This window comes from Myotis daubentonii, chromosome 5, assembly GCF_963259705.1.
Source record: "Myotis daubentonii chromosome 5, mMyoDau2.1, whole genome shotgun sequence".
NCBI lineage: Eukaryota > Metazoa > Chordata > Mammalia > Chiroptera > Vespertilionidae > Myotis > Myotis daubentonii.
This window is the reverse complement of record NC_081844.1, coordinates 48,498,599-48,520,001: the sequence shown is the minus strand read 5'-3', so window position 1 is coordinate 48,520,001 and position 21,403 is coordinate 48,498,599.

Genomic DNA, 21,403 nt, shown 5'->3' with positions numbered 1-21,403 from the left:
CATTTCTGAACAGAAAGATACCAAACACCAATGTAATTTTATTTCTTTGGAAGAACATCCAGACAGAAATAATGTTTAGAAGTAAAATCCTCTGACATGGAGGAAGTTCTCTTTAGAATCGCAGAAAGTCAAAATTGCATAAAAAGAATTTTGCAGTCTGTTTCTGCTTGTTCTCTGAAGTTCAAAAAAGAGCAAAGTAAAATTTTAAACTCTAAATACAAATTCATTTTTAACAAATGTATCAGGAAGGTTCTATCTGAATTGATAATATCTTGTTAAGTTTAAAGATGACGGGTGGAATCTGAACAGTGTGGCTCACTGGTTGAGCACTGTCCCGTGAACCGAGAGGTCCCTGGCTCAATTTCTGGTCAGCACACACGACTGGATTTCAGGCTCAATCCCAGTGCAGGATACATAGGAGGCAGTCAATTGATATGTCTCTGTCATCAATGTTTCTATCTCTCCATCCCTCTCCCTTCCTCTCTTTCTAAAATCAATACAAACATATGTGTGGGTCTTTTTTAAAAAACTGACTAGCATATTTAGTAAGGGTCAGCTTTAGAGATGACAAAGTGTTGAATATTACATTTTATACAAAAATATATTGATCTTCAAGTCACTCGGACTAGAAGGCATGATAATATTTCCAGTCATAGATGCCATCTTGGATTGTGAGTTAAATTGGATTCTAAAATAATTATGTTGTTTTTCAGAAATGTTAATCATACCATAATGCATTAACTGAATCATCTATCAAAGATGGATGAGAATGAGCTACCCTTTCTACTATCTAGGATGATAATATAAACTAGTGGAAAATCAGAATAATGAGTTTTTTTTGTTTTTTTTTAGGAATCCTAGGATCTGATTTCACAAATGAGGCATTTAAAGTTTAGAGAAGTCACACTTGTTTCCCTGAGAATCTGAGTAGGGGAGACTGTAAATGCTTCCAAATGTATGCTTGTACAAATTGCTATAGATAGTACCTTTTGATTTGCCTTTAATCTCTTCAGCTAAATTTCACGAATGGCCAGCTTTCACTGTTGTTGAATGGTCATTCTGTTTCCATTCCTTACTCCTTCAGAGTTGTTTGAATCTGTCAGCCTGCAGGCACCCTATACAGTTCAAGATTTTACTCAGTCCCTGCTGCAGTTGAATTTTGAAACAGATTCTGCTTTTCTGTACAATCTGATTTAGAAAACAGAAGCGCGGGGGGGGGGGGGGGGGGCGGGGAGCTTTGATGATTTCTCTCCTGTTTAAACAGCGATATATCTGTTATTCTGCAGTAACAAATAATCTCCAAATAGCAGTAGCTGAGTACAGTTTCTTTCCTATGTTGTGTGTCCAGTGTGGTCAGCAGGTGGGCCCTGCTCATCATAGTCACTCAAGGACCCAAAATGGTGGAGGCTCTTGAGTGAGCTTGCAAGATTCCAGCAGCAGTGGAAAGGAAGCTAGAGGATCTTGTTTTCATGACATCATCTGACCCAGAAGTGACTTAGATTGCTTCAGCCAGGACTAGTCCTGTGACCGCAGTTAGCCATTATTTCTTGTACTGAAAAGGGAGAGCGGGATGTAGGTGAGCAGCCGTAATGACTTCCACAAGTGATGTGGTCTAGACAAGGTTATAAAGTACTTATTGAGTGCCTTGTAGGTATTGGGCATTACCCAATACCAGTGCCTTGTAGGTATTGGGCATTACCCAAGTATCAGTTGAATGAATGAATATACATATCTTAAAGAATATGGTTCCACCCTAATCTAATATGGCTGTGGGCTGGACATCAAATAAAAAAATTATAATTTTCTCTTCCCCCAAAAGAAGATAAATTACAGCAATACATTCTGCTGAAAACTCTCCAAAATACTTCCCTAAGGTTGAAACTCTCTACTTCCTTCCTCTCAGCAACTATTGGCTAAACTTCTCAGCTGGTAAAATCTTTGGGGGAAAGATGTTGACTGCATTAACAGTTTGCATTAAAGTTCAGCACCAACACACCTAGATTATCCCTGTAAATTTTGTAAACTGTGTCATGATTAATAGCACTGGAACAGCTTAGAAAATACAGTATTATCATTTAAAAAGCACATCCAGTAATGAGAAGTGTTTGCAGTTTGCACACAAGAATACTTGTGTAAATTCACTCGTGTGCTCATTTTGGATATTTCTGAGCATAACTATTTTCTCAGAGCTTTAACATCTATCTCTAATAAGGCAATTATTTTGATTCTTGAAATGCTTTTCATAACTCGGCATAGTGTCCCATGATTTTATATCACCTAATGTCCTACACCCTCATTAAAATAGATACTGTGCCATATATAAATAATAAATATTGAATAGCAAAGTCTAAGACTTAGAAAATACCTAAATTAGAGCTCTTAGATCAATGGTAACAATCCTTTACTATGTGGGCAGTCTGATATATTTAAGAACAAATAAACACTGCAATTACTGAGCAGTATAACAAATAAATAACATTTACAGAACCTTAATTTCACAAGTATGTGATTATGAAAAATTGATTTTATATTTTAGTACTGAAATTATTTTAAAGCAACTTTTGGAGACCTAAAGATTCATGGAATGCTGAGTCTTGAGGAAAATAAATGAGACCAAAAATGAATTTGCTGAACGAGGAAAAGAAACTAATTTGCTCCTTTTTGGCATCTTGGAAAGTCTGAAGAAGTTGAAATAATTAATAAGAATCCTCAGAAGACAAATTCAAAATATTTTGAATTGATATGTGACACAAATGTATTATTTTTAGTTATTTATTGCATAATGATAGCATATTATTCTAAAATCTAATGAAAATGATCTTATAAAAAATGCCCTTTAGCCAAGAGTTCAGATGTTTTTGAAAATATATCAATGTGTCTGAGAAAGGGTGGTGGCTACAAGAGGTTTCATCATATAAATTAGTGAAAAATTATTTTTGGCAATATCACCACAGGTGTGGATTTGAGTTTTGTTGGTCGCCTCTCCCTATCCCACCAGAACTGTCATACACAGGTGACATCAATGGATTATACAGACTGAAAAGAACTTTCAAAAAGACCTCATAGAGTTATTATTCTTGAATGATGTGGCACTTCTGCTAACGTATGTGAGTTTTCTAAATAAACAACATAATTCTAATGATTTTGATGTAAACTCAAAGCTTTTATTTAATAGACCAGGTATATTTCTAGTGACCCTTTTCCCCCCTGTTACACCTCTAATATAAAAAGTTGAACAGTTTTTAATATACTTAGTATGTTGCTTTTGAGATGACTTATCTAAAACATTTACGATAAGGCATATTAAAAATTTACTTTGGAATCCCTCAGTGCATCTCCAAGGAAGGGGCAGTCCGTAAATCTAACACTGAGAAAGAATGAGTGCCTAGATCAGTGGTTCTCAACCTTCCTAATGCCGCAACCCTTTAATACAGTTCCTCATGTTGTGGTGGCCCCCAATTTCATTGTTACAAATTGAACATAATTAAAGCATAGTGATTAATCACAAGAACAATATGTAATTATATATGTGTTCTCCGATGGTCTTAGGCGACCCCTGTGAAAGGGTCATTCGACCCCCAAAGGGGTCGCGACCCACAGGTTGAGAACCGCTGGCCTAGATACTCATGATTAGGAGAGACACATTCAAAGTAGTGTGCTCTGGGACAGAGAAAATTAACACTAGCCCAAATTAAAAGTCACAAAGAAAACTAATTGCAAGTCACTTTGCAACTTGCTTCTCATTTGTGCAACTCTAAGAAATATACTCTATGATGAATGACTGTAGAGATTTGTTTTTAATAAGACAAAGGTTTATGATTCAAACAATTTTTTAAACTAGCCACCTTAAGCTTATTTTAAATGGAAGAAGATACTTACGAAAAACAAGATACAGACACCCAGAACTTATAGAAAAAAGTTAAAAGAAAAAGAGGCCTTAACTGCATTGTTTCTACTTAAACTTGAAGATGTATCTTCCAAGAAGCTGTTGTCAAAATTTGAGCTGGAGTCAATTCATATAAAAAATATTTGAGCCTAGAAACACATTTATAACAGTGTGTTCACAGACCACTAAGGGGAGTAGAATGCATGTCTGGATTGATGTAGACAAAACAATAAAAATTCTCAGGGGAAAATTCTTTTTTCACTAAGTTATCAAAATTTGATTTATATATAATACTTCCACTTTATATCCCAATATATAAAAAGTAAACTGAAATACATTTTGAAATTAGATTGAATGCAAGATACAAGTAAACATTTACATTTATCTTCTTATACATTATAAAACAACAAATGTTCTCATCTATTATTTGATACAGTTTTTGTGTTTATTATCTGCTCAATATTCAGAATAATTGTCCAGGAAGATAAACTTTATTTCTATGCTGAATCAAATGTATCTCTATTTTGTTCTGTTTAAAGCATAATCACAAAATTCAATTTCTCACAGATATAAGTAATAATAGAAACATATTTTACTACAAACTTTGTAATATTCTAGAAATAAACTAAACTTATATAAAAATGTTTTTAAGCCTTTGAGGATTAGTTCATCCTCTTTCAAAAAAAATAATGCTTTATTTTATAAGCAGTTTCAGGTTTACAGAAAAATTAATCAGTTGGTACTGAGATCACCTCCAATCCCTTTTCCACATTTTCATCATATTTAACATCTTGCATGATACATTTGTCTCAAGTAATAAACCAATATGGATACATTCTTATTAACTAATTTCATAGTTTGCACTGCAATTTGCTCTTGGTATTGTGCAGTGTCATGGGTTTTGGCACATGAAAGATACCACGTATCTTTACAGATCATTTCAGTGTCTGCCAATATAGCTTCAACACCTTACAAATCCCCTCCACTTCACTGACTCTCTCCTCTCCCTCCCATATCCTGCCAAACCACTGATCTTTCTACTGTCTCTATTATATTTTGCCCTTTTCAGAATGTCATAAAACTGGACATATATAGTGTGCAGAAGCTTTTTCAGGCTGGACTCTTGCACTTAGCTATGTCCACGTAAGGATCCTCTATGTTACTCCGTGACTCAATAACTCATTGCTAAAAGACATTCCACTAATATCGACGTACCAAAGTTTGTTTATGCATTCACCTATTTAGGGGCATCTTGATTGCTTTTAGTGTTTGGCAATTATGAATAAACATGCTATAAATATGTGTGTGCAAAATTTTGTTGGGACCTAAGTCTTCAACTCATGTGTGTAAATACCTAGGAGTGCATTCGCTGGAATGAATGTAAGATTATGTTCAGCTTGTCATAAACTGCCAGTGTCTTCCCAAACGGCTGCATTGTTTTGCATTCCCACCATAAGTGAATGAGGGTTCTTGTTGCTCCACTTCCTTGTCTATATTTGATACTGGCAGTACTTTGGATTGAAGCCATTCTAATAGAGGTGTAGTGATATATCAATGTTATTTTATTTTGCAATTCCTTAATCACATATGATATTGAGCATTTTTTTCCTGATATGCCATCTGTGTATCTTTCTAGTGAGATGTCTATTCAGATCTATTGTCGATTTTTTTAATTTTAGTAAAATTTTCATTGGCATTTGGGATTTTTAAATGTTCTTACATATCTTAAACATTTATGGAGATCAATATTTAAAATTTTGCGTTTTTAGTTTCTATTTTACATATAATTTTTTTCAGTAATTTTTTTTCTAATGGGTATTTCTTAATATATATAGAAAATTACTCGGAATGCTCCATTTTCACATTCTTCCTAATGACTTTTCAGCTGATTTTCTTGGGCTTTGCTGCTACAGATCTGATTTGATCATCTCATATGAAGAGGACATCATTTGCTTCATTTAAGAATATAAAAGAATATACACATTTACACTACATATTTTTCCAGTGCAAATACACCCATGCATTAATTTTGACTAACTGCATTTGTAAGTATGCCCAGGATGCTGCATGAAAATGCCAATAGGGGCCATGTTTGCTCTCTTTGACTTTAATGGGGGTGTTTCCAGTATTTCGCTAGTAAAAATTATCTTCCAGCTCTCTTCTACATATTTCTTTTCTTCCTTTCTCCTCTCTTTGTCTCCCACTGTTTATATCTAACTAGCCTACCTTCCTGTTAAGAAAAGATCCATCCACTTTCATTAGAATGGAAGTTAAGATTTTGTCAAATGCTTTAGGATTTTACAGACACAAAACAATATTATCCCCTCTTTTATCATAAAAAATATGAAATCAGAAATATGTGTTCATTTTATCAGATAAAATCAGCATTAATTTAAAAATTAGGTATTTCACTTAGATATAAAAATACATTGCTCAAATTCTGTTTATAAATCATTTCCTTTAGCTGTTTAGAAAAACTATGTACAAATCAAAAGACATAACCATGGAGGGAAAATATTAGAGCCTGGCTGCTATCTAATGAGGTTGAGAGGAACAATTAACTCCAAAATTGACCAAGGTCAATTGTAAGTGGCAGAGTGCTGTATCATATTTTCCTTTCACTCAATGTGAGAGATAAAAATAATATTTCTTCCAAATTATTTTATCACTGAGGTTGTCTGCAGTTATCTGATATATAAACTTTTACATTGAGGTTTATATTAACTGCAACTGCTTCCAATGGTTTGTTTAAGAAAGTTTTCAAGACCCATATTTTGCGAGTGGTAGGAAAGATGTTATTTAATAAAATATGGTAATGCTATTGTTTGCTAATCGTGTAAATGAAATTACTCGTCTATTTTTGTTTCCTTTCCTTTTCCATAAATAATCTAAAATAACCCTCCAACATTTTTATATATTGTGAAATAGCTACAATATTGTGCTTTCTTCCTTTAGTAAAAGCTTTTAAAAGCAATAATTTTGCCAGTTTTTCTTCACATGGATATTTATTTTATTCTTTGGGTTATAATCCAGTACAACTTAATTTTTCAACCCTCAAATTGTTCCACCTTTGGTCACTGGGAGCTCTTTCAGTTGGCTCCCCAGATTTCTTTTTTTCTTTATTGATTAAGGTATTACATATGTGTCCTTATCCTCCCATTGACCCCCACCCCCCTACTCATGCCCTCACCCCCCTGGTGTCTGTGTCCATTGGTTAGGCATACAAGTCCTTTGGTTGATCTTTCCCCTTTACCCCCACCCTCCCCTACATTCCCTCTGAGGTTTGACGGTCTGATCAATGCTTCTCTGTCTCTGGATCTATTTTTGTTCATCAGTTTATGTTCATTATATTCCACATTTGTGAGATCATGTGATATTTATCTTTCTCTGACTGGCTTATTTCACTTAGCATAATGCTCTCCAGTTCCATCCATGCTGTTGCAAATGGTAGGAACTCCTTCTCTTTTACTGCAGAGTAGTATTCCATTGTGTAGATGTACCACAGTTTTTAATCTACTCATCTGCTGATGGACACTTAGGCTGTTTACAAATCTTAGCTATGGTAAATTGTGCTGCTATGAACATAGGGGTGCATATATCCTTTCTGATTGGTGTTTCTAGTTTCTTGGGATATATTCCTAGAAGTGGGATCACTGGGTCAAACGGGAGTTCCATTTTTAACTTTTTGAAGAAACTACATATTGTCTTCCACAGTGGCTGTACCAGTCTGCGTTCCCACAGGCAGTGCAGGAGGGTTCCTTTTTCTTCACATCCTCTCCAGCACTTGTTTGTTGATTTGTTGATGATAGCCATTCTGACAGGTGTGAGATGATACCTTATTGTTGTTTTGATTTGCACCTCTCCAATGATTAGTGACTTTGAGCATATTTTCATATGTCTCTTGGCCTTGCTTGTGACCTGTTTTGAAAATATCTATTTAGGTCTGTTGCCCATTTTTTTGATTGGGTCGTTCATCTTCCTATTGTTAAGTTGTATGAGTTCCTTGTAAATGTTGGAGATTAAACCCTTATCGGTGATAACATTGGCAAATATGTTCTCCCATGCAGTGGGCTTTCTTGTTGTTTTGTTGATGGTTTCTTTTGCTGTGCAGAAGCTTTTTATTTTGATGTAGTCCCATTTGTTTATTTTCTCTTTAGTTTCCAATGCCCTAGGAACTGTATTGGTGAAGAAATTGCTTCGGCATATGTCTGAGATTTTGTTGCCTGTGGATTCCTCTAATATTTTAATGGTTTCCCATCTTATGTTTAAGTCTTTTATCCATTTTGAGTTTATTTTTGTGTATGGTGTAAGTTTGTGGTCTAGTTTCATTTTTTTGCATGTATCTGTCCAATTTTCCCAACACCATGTATTGAAGAGACTGTCTTGACTCCATTGTATGTTCTTGCCTTCTTTGTCAAATATTAATTGAGCACAGTGGTTTGGGTCAATTTCTGGGTTCTCTATTCTATTCCATTGGTCTATATGTCTGTTCTTGTGCCAGTACCAGGCAGTTTTGAGAACAGTGGCTTTGTAATACAGTTTGATATCTCTTATTGAGATCCCTCTTACTTTGTTCTTCTTTCTCAGTATTGCTACAGTTATTCAGGGTCTTTTTTTATTCCAGATGAATTTTTGGGGAGTTTGTTTCGCATTTTCTTAATCTAAAAATTTGTGAGCTGGTTTATATTTCCTAATGTTAATGTAAGAAAGACTCAAAGCTCAAGACTTGGCCCAATCTGAGTGTCTGTCTAACCAGTCTTTGTAAGTTATCTCATACAATTAACCATTTGCAAACTGATGACCCTAAGATATGAGATCTGGCCCTCCTCTCTCTGTTGTGTTCCAAAAATACATAGTCAGTTGCTTATTCATCATCTTAGCATGGATATTTAATGACAATCTTACAATTATTTTGGTCAACAAAATGCTCAGTCCACTACCCCATCACCAGCAGCTCCTTTATCAGCATTATTCCATCATCCAACTAGTGACATGGCTCAAAACATACAGAATTATCCTCAATCACAATCTTTAGATACTTGGCATGCAAAGCATACCTTTGCATCACCTTGGAACTTGTTTGAAATGCAATATCATGTGCCCTTATTCCAACCTATAGATTCCGAATCTGGTTAACAGCATCCCCAGATGATTCATATAAATGTTAGTTTCAGAAATGCTGCCATATATCACTCTCTGCATTCTATTTGTCATTATTATTGCCTCTATATCTAAAACAAATTCAGAAGATAATAACTTTTGGCATCTCCACTGTTACCATTCAAAGTCTTCATCCCCTCCGAATGATCTACTTCCCATGTCCACTTCACTCCCCCATGGTCCCTTCTTCCTACAGCAGGCAGTGTTCCTTTAGAATTATATATCAGACCCTGTTGGTTCACTATCTTATCATGCATTTCATTATCTGCTCCTCTGCCTTACTGCCTAATATTCTACCCTTATTTATGATATTAAGCTATGATAGCCTATTCTGGAGACAGCCATGCGCTTACCTTATGATCAAAATTCTGTTTCTGCCAGGGTCCACTTATATACTGGGGGATGTTTTGACAGAGGTATATAATTCTCACTGCCAATGGTATGACCCTGTCCCACCTAGTAACTTATAGACTTATTTTGTGATTCTTCCACTGGAATTTACCATAAACTCTAAATTGCACCTTTTCCCATCACTGAAACCTGCAATAACACAGTGTCTGGAAGTTCATACTGCCCAAGCTTCTGGGCAGCCAGCATGGCAGCCTGAACCTGCTGCTGCGTGCCTCATTGCTCTGGGCCTCACCTGAGTTCAGAAGCCATCCTGTCTTCTAATATATGGGCCTGCACCACATGCCTGTGGGGGAATGTGTTGTGTCCAGAAGGAAAAGAAATATACCAGGTGCTTTTCTTTCTGTGATAATTATATGCAAGATACAGCAATGTGTCTCTTATTTGTAGGAACTATCTTTGCACATCCCTGAGCACCAGGCCCTATAATTTTGCTGAGTCCCAGGTCCCTGACACTTCAAAGAGTTCATCTTCCCAGATCTGTAGCACAGGCTTTACCAAGACCTTTGGCATACTAGCCACATATTGCTTGTCCTGCCCAAACAGCATGATGTCATCAACATAATGCATCAGTGTAATGTTCCGAGGGATGTACAGATGGTCCAGATCTTTTTGGACTCTGTTACTGCAGAAGGCAGGATAGTTAACCTAGCCCTGTGGAAAATCTATAAATGAATATTGTTGTCCATTCCACATGAATGCAAATTCTTTCTGATCCTCTATCCTTACAGACTGAGGGAGTAAAAAAGAAATAAATACACAAACCAACACACTCACTGAAACAATGGCTAATATGCCATGTGCTAAGGCTTTATTAATCTGTTCCAACAATGATGCCATCTAAACATAGCTGCTACTCTAATGGCTCCTGGGTTTGTTTGTTTTTTAAACATATTTGCATTGATTTCAGAGAGGGAGAAGGATAGAGAGAGAAAAACATCAATAATGAAAGAGAATCATTGATCAGCTGCCTCCTGAATGCCTGACATGGGATGGAGCCTGCAATCCGGGCATGTGCCCTGACTGGGAATTGAACTCTGACCTCCTGGTTCATAGGTTGATGCTCCTGTTTGATTTAATCTACTCTCCTGGTCAAAGATTCAGTCAGTTTCTCTCAGTACCAGATTAGTGAATTAAACTGAGATGTGACAGGGACGACTTCCCCTGCATCCTTTATATCATGAACGGTAATACTCATCCCCACCATCCTTCTAAGGATGGAATTTGATTTCTGATTCACTCTCCTGGTTGCAAAGGAAGGAGGAAGGAGGAGAGCAGTCTTAGAGCTTCCACGTAGCCTTTCCCCACTATCATGGTTCGTACCCCACATGTTAAGAATCACATTTGGAGTTTATTCCATTTCTCAAATATGTCAATGCCAATTATACACTCAGTGCTGTGGACTGAATTGTGTGCCCCTCAAGTTCACAGGTTGACATCTTAACCCTCTATGGATTTCATTCAAGACTCAGCTCACAATCTCTTCCTCCTCAGCTTTTGTTTTTAGGAGGCACTTTCAAATATCTGGACTGCTATACTTCTTTGGCCATTTATTTTATGCTTACTAACTATTTCCATTTTTGGTCAATTTAACTTTAGCCAACTTTATAAGGCTACAATATACACACCACAATATTTAGCTACTTTATGTGTTCCATTTTATGGATTTGTACAAATGTTAATAGTTTTGTAAACATAACAATAAAATGTTAGAACATTTCATTCACACCAAAAATTTCCTAGTTCTCCTGTATATTTCATCCCCTCCTTTAACTCTCTAGCCCATGGCAACCAATGGTCTATTTCTTGTTACTATAGTTTTTAGATGTTTCCCTTTTGTAAAACTGCATGCCATCCACCTGGAAGACCTAATTTACTTGGGATTGCAGTTTGTCTTTTTTCTAAAAGGATTATTTTTATTGTCTCTCTTGTTTTCAGTATTGATAAAGACTATTACCTCTAGATATAGCCATTCAACTGTTTTTTTTTTGTTGTTGTTGTTTTTAGCTCAGAGTCACAAAATGAGTGAGATCCTGAAAATATTTTTTGCCTTGGGTTAGATACAAAAGTAATAAGGAAAAATTGAAACTTGTTGGCTCTTTCCTCAAGGGTGTTTACTGTACTTCTTGGTCTGGGTCTGCGTGTGTGTGTGAGGGAGAGGTGGGGGGGAGGGAGTTGGTGTCATTGCAGGGTTTTTTGGTTTTTTTTTCAGGATTTCTTTTACCTACCTTTAATGTTTTTCTCTCTTTACATGTAGGACAGAGAAAGGATATCTGAACTATGCATGGATAGAGAGACCTGTAAAAAATTAAAAATATTCTCTTTCAATGAGAAATGGTTTTAACAAGAATAGAACATGAGGGTTGGCACCTTCTCTTTCTGTTTCAGTGTGTTTTCCTGGATTGTTTGCTTGCTTTTATTCTTCTTAACATAAGTTCTATGAGGAGGAAATTTAGATGTCTGGCTTGACTCTATCATACTACCCCCAAATCCACCAAATTTAATTCAGTAATTTTAAAATCACATAAATTGAAGTAGAATGACTATTGTTATCACCAGAAAATGATGTACTTTAAAATAATGGCAATAGAGATTTTTTAAAATAGTATTTGGATCAAAACTGTTTAGTTTTGTAATTTTGTCAAAAGAGATTTTTAAAATACTCCCACATCAATAATTCAAAATAAAAGGATGCAGAGACATTTTAAATATTTTGTCTTTATACTGCTCTCTAATAAGTCTTATAGGAATATCTTCATATTATGCTGTAATGTTTTTAAAGCATGTATATCCTTTGCAGCCCTAGGGACACAGTATAAGTTTAAAAAAGGATTTTTATTGAATGATTAGAATATTGTGATTTAAAAGAATGTTATGCCGTTACCATTTCACCTATTTTTAAAATTATAGCCATATGCATAAAAATTAATATATAATTTCTGTTAAAGAATAGAATTTAAACTGTACATATTAGAAATAACAATTCCTTGAAATTTGTATATAACTTCTGACAAGGAAATTACCAGTGTAATTAATATAAGAAACGCTGATTATCTTACAGGATCCAATAGTCAAAGAGATTACACCTAACTAGAAAAATGACAGAAGACTCAATAGGACAGATATTATATAGCTATTTTATTTTACTATTTTATTTTACTATTTATTTTACTATTTTATTTTACTAGTAGTTATTTATTTATTTATTTATTTATTTATTTATTTATTTATTTGGTCCTCACCAGAGGATATTTTTCCATTGATTTTTAGAGAGAGTGGAAGAGAGAGGGAAAGGCAGAGAGAAAAATTGATGTGAGAGAAACACATCGATTGGTGATTGGTTGCCTGCTGCAGTGCCCCGATCAGGAGGAACCTGCAACCAAGGTATGAGCTCTTGACTAGAATCAAAGCTGGGATCCTTTAATCCACAGGCCAACGCTCTATCTACTGAGCCAAACTGGCTAGTGCTATGTAGCTATTTTAGATTTTCTTAAATTCCCAGTGAGGATGAACAGATAAGCAATAATTAAAGCCTCACGTTTAGTCCATACTTGTAGATGTTTTAAATTTATTTAATACTAGAGGACCGATACACACAATTTGTGCACTGGCAGGGGAGGGTCCCTCAGCCCGGCCTGTGCCCTCTTGCAGATCCCTCGGGGGATCAGGCCTAGGCTGGCAGTCAGACATCCCTCTCACAGTCTGGGGCTCTCGCAGTCCGGGACCCCTCACTCCTTACCGCCCACCTGCAGTAGAGGTGGGAGAGGCTCCCGCCACTGCTGCTGTGCTCGCCAGCCATGAGCCTGGCTTCTGGCTGAACGGGGCTCTCCCTGTGGGAGCACACTGAACACCAGGGGCAGCTTCTGCATTGAGCGTCAGCCCCTGGTAGTCAGTGTGTGTCATAGCGACCGGTCATTCCCCCTTCGATTGATTTGCATATTAGGGTTTTATTATATAGGATGATTACTCCATGTGGGTTGTACTCCCGTTGAATGTGCTTGTAGCATTTATAAGACCTACATATTGATAAGGCCTTAAGGAAGATACTTAACACATTGCAGACCAGTAGTTTTATTGCTAGCTTTACCCAGTAGCCAGGTAAGTTTCTACTGAAGGAGTACAAAAAACGTTTTACATAAATGTTAAAGGCACACTTTAAAATTAAATACCCATTGCATTTTGAAGTTATTTATTAAGTGTTATTACAAGCTAATATCTTTTTAAAGTATGAGACTTTGTAAAACACTGTGTAATATGAAGCGAGAATTCTCATGATCTGTCCGCAATATGTTAAGCAGAGAGTACTAGCTAGTAATCAATTTCTCCTCTATGTAGAGCCAGACTCATGGGAGAGGCAATATTGAGTGCTTCCTCCACCCATAGCCCTTAGAAACCTCTGTGTGTCTGTCACCAGTTCTTTTATACTAGGATTTTACACTAGCTTCTCTTTCCTCAAAATGCTACGTGACCACCACTCCCATCCCACTCTTATCTTTCTTCCATTTCAACAAGGAAATCACAGAAAAGAAATTCTAGATGTACCCAGCATCCCATTTGTTAATGACTGAGATAAATTCTACCCTCAGGAAAACCTTCAAAGGCACATGTTGAAGAAGTTGGAGCCTCCATCAGCCCAAGTTTCTGAATCCTATTATAGAGAAAAATCTCTCCATTTTCTACCCCAACATATGAAACCAAAATAAATGTGCTGGTTTTAAGTCATTACACATCTGGGGCCTATCTGTTACCCCAGCCTACCTTAACTAATACTATCCCTGACTCTAGTGTTATCAACCAAATAAACCTCAGAGTTGTCATCTTGTTATTTAAAAAAAATCTGAATTAAACCTATTACTTTTGGGGCATATTAATCCATAACAAAATACGAACTTTCTGGTGTCCTTTTCCATATTAAAAATTTACAACATATAAATATTGATATATTCTAATATTTCATAGAGCCATTATTTCAACATAATTAAATATATTATTACGGCAACAATATGGAGAAGAGCAGTAAAAAGTGAAGAAATTTTTTCTGGCCTCTTTGCCTCATGCCATATAATAAAAGGCTAATATGCAAATTATTGCCTCTGGAGTTTGATTGACCCGGAGTTTGACCATTAGCTATGGTGTGCGCTAACCACCGGGGGAGGCATGGAACAAGGGAAGGCCCCGGCCAGCAGCCGGCAGCCAACAGCTGGGGGAAGGAAGGCCCTGATAAGCTCTGATCGCCAGCCAGGCCTAGGGACCCTACCCCCGCACGAATTTCATGCACCAGGCCTCGAGTACTCTTATAATAAATTAGAAGACTCTAGGTCATTACTTCCTAAACAAGTGAATTCACATATATATGTGGAAGATGCTGCATAAAGTTTTTTAAAAAGTAAACACATAGCCACTGTATTCATGTTCTTTTAAACATCTGCTTTGCAGCAATATGTATTTTCTTCAATTTTAGAACTCATCGCAGGACTTAAATGAATTGATGAGCTGGATAAATTCTCTAGCCAAATCTTTTTGCTCCAGCTGAGAAATTAAAAATATAGTTTCTTTGTATTACTTTCCAAATCCTTAGATAATAAAAAGAAATGTGTCAAAAACTCAGAAGGTAGAAAATCAAGACAGAAATAATAGGCATTGTCACAAAACAGTTTTGATACATCACTGTAGCCGTGTTCCCTATGGGGCAACAACAAACGTTCAGCAGGAAATTGTACCAGTATTTAGGTCTTATGGATATGGTCATTAGAGGAAGCATAAGACTCATGTTCTGCAGAGGAGTGTGGCCCAGGGTGTTCTCAGCAACTTTCATCTCATTTTGAAAAGAGGAACATGCAAAATGACATGTGTATGCCTTGCCAACTTGCCCACAGGGCTTCATTAAAAGCATTTACCATGAAAAATCTTGATAGCAGCCTTTTGTTGGAAAAGGTAGCTGAAAGCTGTCAAATTCTGGTCTTTGGCGATGCATAATTAGCTACTGCTATTGCTATACTGTCCTGAATAAAGCTGGGTTTTAAATGGTTCTTTGGGAGTGAACTCCTACATTTATTTGTCCAATTTTATGTAATTTGGAAATTTTGTTTTGAATGTTTGTTGTGTCTCTCACCTAAGTTCTGCAAGCTTCTCATCTTTAGCTCATCCCCTGATGAAAAGAAAAGAACAGCACAAAAGACAAAGATGCTCCTCCAAAAATATACCCAACTCTCAGCTCTGGTTCTCATTTAAATTAGTGATTTGCTCCGTAAGTCCTATTCCCATTGCTATAGAGTTTAAATTGTTCTATCTTCTTTGGAATTACCAGTCTCTTTATACTTTTACTGTACTTGTTCTTATATAGTCACAACTAACACCCATCTTCCAAGAAACCATGTTTTCCCCTATGAAATGGAAATAAAAACATTCTATTTTAACTCTTAGGCTATAGAAGATGGTGCGTACTTAAAATGGAACGAGTAGTTTGAAATTACTTATATGCCCTGAGTACTTGATATACATCTTAAAGTACAAAACGGGTTTTTAAAAATGTGTATTCTAATGTTTATTTTGTGGTAAAACCCAAATTGTGGATTTTAAATGCTAAAACATAATCAGGCAGAACTTATTTTCTTATACTGTAAATATTCTTTCTATCCCCCTGTTTTGGGGATTACTTTCTTAAAATATACCTTATTTGATGTCACTGGATTTCCCTGGGGAAATCTATTCAGGCTTAGCTCCATCATCTCTTGTAGTGACTTGACTCTACTGTTATGTGTCCCCTCAGAAACTGATAAGACATTGATCCTGACACCTATTTTCCAGTCTTCAACACTATCCTATTCTCACTCATCTCTACTCCCAGATTAGAATCCATGGCTTATCATTGTTATCGCTCCCTGGAAACATCCTCAGCAGCCTACATAATCTATTTGGCCCATAAAACTGTCCAGAGAATCCCCAGCCTGGGAACTGTCCATCAAGCCTGTGCTTGAAGAAAAATACCTGAAGTTGTTGACTAGACTCAATGAAATCATGACCACGAACCTCAGGTGGGCCTCTAATGTGGCTTAGCAATTGTAGGAGCAATTACCCAGCCCAGTACCTCTCCCACTCTCTCTAAGAAGGATTTTACACCAGCTTCTAAAATGCTACATGACCACCACTCCCACCCCACTCTTATCTTTCTTCCATTTCACCAAGGAAATCACAGAAAAGAAATTCTAGATGTACCCAGCATCCCAATTCCAACCCATCCACCGCTGTTCTCATATATTCTGTCCTTACACTTTATAATAAGGATTGATGGTTCCACTCGTTCTTTAAATCCTATCTACTTTACTTTTGCTCAGGGGCAGAATTCCAGGAATCATTCTCCCTCTTGCTGTTATATTCTTTTCCCTTTGCTCATTACACATCTTATCTTTTTTTCATAAAAATTCATCTTCCTACACCATACTATTCCTACCTGCTGTATACTTTAAAAAAACATAAACAAAACTGCTAACTCCATGTCTTCTCTCAGTTTTTCTTCAACTCACTAATTTTCACTCTTATTACCCAACAAAATATCTCCCCTTATATCAACTTTGCTAAAGTCAAAGGGTGATTTTTTTTGTTCACCTTTTGCTTAAACTATCAGCTCACTCAATTCAACAGGCTTTACATATCATGTCTTTAGAATGATTGACTGATACTTTTGGTTAAGATAACTACCCAGATTTGCACATTAAGCCAGTGACTTGACATCTCCACTCAAATGCATTAAACTATATTCTGGATTTCCACCATTAAACTTTTTCCTCCCATAATTTTCTCCATCTTAGTAAATGGTAACTTAATCTTTCTAGTTATTCAAGCAAAATAAATCTTACATTTCTTTTAGAATATTCTCTTTCATTTTGTACTTCATATCCAAGCTATGATTAAATCTTTTCTCTACACTAGTAAAAGCATTAAAAAAAAAAAAAAACCTCTCCTTTTCATACACCCTCCACCAGTAACTACTTGGTCCAAATCACCATGTTGCTCTCCCACCTGAATTATTGCCATAACCTCCCAAGTGGTTATCTTTCCTTCGCCCTTGTCCTCCTATATCCCTTTTTAACACAAAACCCAGAGAGAATGACCTAAGCCAAAACAGTACACTCATCATCATTTTATTCTCACTGGGAGTAAAATGTAAAATTACTTGACCTATAAAATCTTGTAAGATCTGGCTACTGCTACAGCTCTGCTGCTATATTACTTCACTCAGCATTGGTCACTTTGCTCCAATCACACAGGTCTTCTCACTGTTCTTTAATCATGTTAGCTCCTTAGACTTCTGCCTTTGTGGCTGTCTTTCTCTCTTTCTGGAATCTTCTTGCCTCAGATACCTACAGAGTTTATACCTTCCCTTCTTTCAGTTTTTTGATGAATATTACCGGTAGTATATTATCCAGGCTTGTATTACTATTTTATATTACAAATCTTATTATTTTTCTACTTTGGTCTTCTCCCCTGCTTTACTCTCTTCCACATAATTTATCACCATATATATTACTATACTTTTTATTTTTTTATTATCTAGCATCCTCAACTAGAACATTAGGTCCCTGAAGGTCATGTATATATTATGTTTTTAGTGGCTACAACAGCTAATATGTGTTCCATCTAACAGAGATGTCAATGTGTTTATGCGATGAAATAATGCATTTTCTTGCAAATAAATTCAAACACAATTATGCCCTCAACTGTTATACAGGATATGTACAGTGATTTACATTTCACTGACCATCATCAATGGAGAAATTGTCAAGTCCTTGATTATGGTGATTTCAGATAAACACGGTATCATATTGGGAATTCTCATTGCACTTAACTTATATTTTTTATTACTACATCCACATCATTTTTTTCTTACACTCCTGTATAGCCATTAATATGAAAACTGGTGGTGTATTCTCTCACTCCTCCAGTCTTGCTTTTTTGGGTACCACATTTTCTATATTAATTATTTTCTGATTTAAATGTCTATATGGTTTCTGCTTTACTAATTGAATGCTGACTAGCAAACTATTTTAAAAATAATGTTTTGTACTGTTTTGACATAATTTTTTGGTCAAATAGATCATTGTTTTTTATCATATTTGAAGTAATTTTATTTTATTGAATCATCTGAAATTACACTATTAATTGTTTCTTGTGTCTAAAATCCCATTTCTGAAATTTCAGGCTTTTGGGGCGGGAAGCAGAGGCAATATAAATTTCTTTTAATTTGAGATTAAATAATTCTTCAATAACTATATATTAAAATTTCTATTCTTTAAACTTATTTTTGTCTTAAAGTCTTTTGTATAGTCTTTTAGTATTAACATAACCATCTTAGTAATTTTAGCTAGTGTATGTTTTGCCTTTTCCTATTTATTCAATCTCAATATTTTCTGTTTAAATTCCAGATAAGTCTTTGTTAAACAAAAAAGAGTTGAGCATTAATAAAAATGATCAAATCTGATTTTTTAATTAGAAATTATATTCCATTTACATTTATTGTGATTAACTTTTGACTTATTTTTATCTTATTCAGTGATCCCATATGACTAGATAGATTATAATTAAAAGCAAAGCAATGTGCTTTCAACTTGTCTATTATGCAACACTGGAAAAAGGAAAAGATTTAAAATTAAAAATTTTATATATCATGCCCTCTATTCCATTGGATGAGTACTTGTCTAACCCTTCTAGTAGCTACTCATACAATTGAGAAAGGTCTTTCTTTATCTGGTTCCTGCTTTGGGGAAGTATATTCCTTTCCCCTTTTCCTAAATGGACATATCTTACTTGGGCCTTGAAAGAGATTCTTCTCCTCAGACATGCAAAGTATTTACAGCTCCCTTTTTTTGGTATAAGTTTGAGAGCCAAGAAATGGGACTATGGGTTGAAAACTAAAGTGACTCATCACTGGGCCTCGTTTAGCAATACAATTCCCTCAGTTATTTGTGTGTGAGTAGTGGGAAGCAAAGTTCAATTTATTTAAGCATAACTGTAGCCAATTGTTTGATCCATGCATAATCTTTAAAATTTACGAGTCTTAGTTTTTTCAACAGGCTTGTCCCAACCCCCTAACATCTATCTAATGGCCACTACTCTGAGAAAATTGGAAACAATAGTGTCAGGAAGAGAGGCACATTAAGCACTCACTTATTCAACAGATTTTTATTGAGTACTAACCTTGTTCCAGGCATTTTTCTAATACTAGAAATAGAGTAGTAAACAGAAGAGAGAAAACTTAATCTCCTCCTGGAGCTTAGACCACAGGGAAGGGGAATAGGAAATAAAAAATAAGTAAGTAGCATACAATATGTCAGGCTTAAAAAAAACTATGACAGAGAATAAGAAAGAAGGGGGAGAGAGTGTGCGTGTGAGAAAGAGATGTAATCTAAAATGCACACATAAGGATGGAGCCCAGGTTACTCCAATGTGAATAGTTTAGGGAGGAGAAGAGTTAGTGAAGGAGAATTATTAGGAGAAGTTACCAGTGAAGAAGTAAGAAAACTAATTTAGTGTGGTATCTAGAATTCAAGGGAAAGAAGAGAGTGGCATCCACTGTCCCCTATGTTACATGTAAGCAATTGTAACACCCGTGGGGCGGTACTTGTCCAGCTGTAGGGAATCAGAACTCACTGCAAAATGTTTACTAGACAAAGGGAGGGGAGCATGAGGATACCAAGTATGGGCAATTCTTTCCATTTGTTTTCTACAAGACAAACAGAAGGGTTTATCTGGTGAGAGAAGTGGGGACAATAGGGTTTATGATGATGGAAGAAATAATATAATTCCTTTTAATTTTATGCTGAGAATGACAAATCAAAGAGGAAAAAAAATTAGATAGTGCACAAGACAAAAAATTAACATACTATATTCCTCTCACTGAGTAATTGAGAGAGGATGGGATAAAACATACACCTTGAGGTTTAAACCATTGATAGGAGGAGTACAGACAACCGATCAGTGTCGGAAGTGAAAGATGAATGCATGCATTAGGCATAAGGGCAAAGTTGTAATGTATGTAGAATTCCTTTTCTGATTTCTCTAATATCCCAAGTAAAATGGACACTGACTCATGAGCTGAGCGTGAGGGACAGGGAAGATGTAAAGGAAGTTTGAGGAAGCATGAAGAGGTAGAGAGCAGTCTTCTAAGAAAGCAAGAGAGTAAAGGAGCTAGAGAATGGCAGGGAGATTTTAGAGTCCATTTGATATTTATGGTATGGATAGAAAGTAGAGCATTCAGCTACCGGCCTGGCTAATAGCAACTATAAGACGGATAAAAGGGATTGATGCGTCTGTATCCAGAGGAAGAAGTACTTACAGAGTAATGCACGTGCACTGTAGTTTACAGCAGATTGCTTCAAGCCAGCCAGCCAGCAAGGAGCCCCATTAAACATACACCCTCATGGCTGGAAGCTTTTTTAAAAGGGTATATTTAGCCAGATGCTGGCCATAAAAAGTACCAGGTCCTGGGGCTTGAGGTCTAAACCATCAGCAGCAGGGCTAGCTGAATAAGAAAACATGTCTGCCCTCCTGGGGCTGACAGGGTTTTTACACAGTGATTTTGGGGAAGAAAGATGTAAGTTGTTTTCCAAGAATTTACATTCGCTATAGGTAAGAAGGGGCAGGAGGTGAAGTGTAACCATTTTCATTCGGGGCCCTGTGTGCCATCTTGAGCATCTAGCCTTGGTGCATAGTCCCTAAGGAAGAACTACTTGCTGCTTTTGGACTGGGTATGGGCAACAGTCCAGAAAGTTCATGTATAAGCAGATGTCCTGGTGTCCAGAGGTCAGATATTCTCTCTAGGCAAGAGCTGAAATAGCCACTGGGAAATTGATTCAAAGTTTCAACACACATTCAGGACTGTGAGCAGTCTTTTCTTGGTTTTTGCCCGCTATCATCTGATAACTGAGTAACTCATTGCCTCTTCCCATCCTC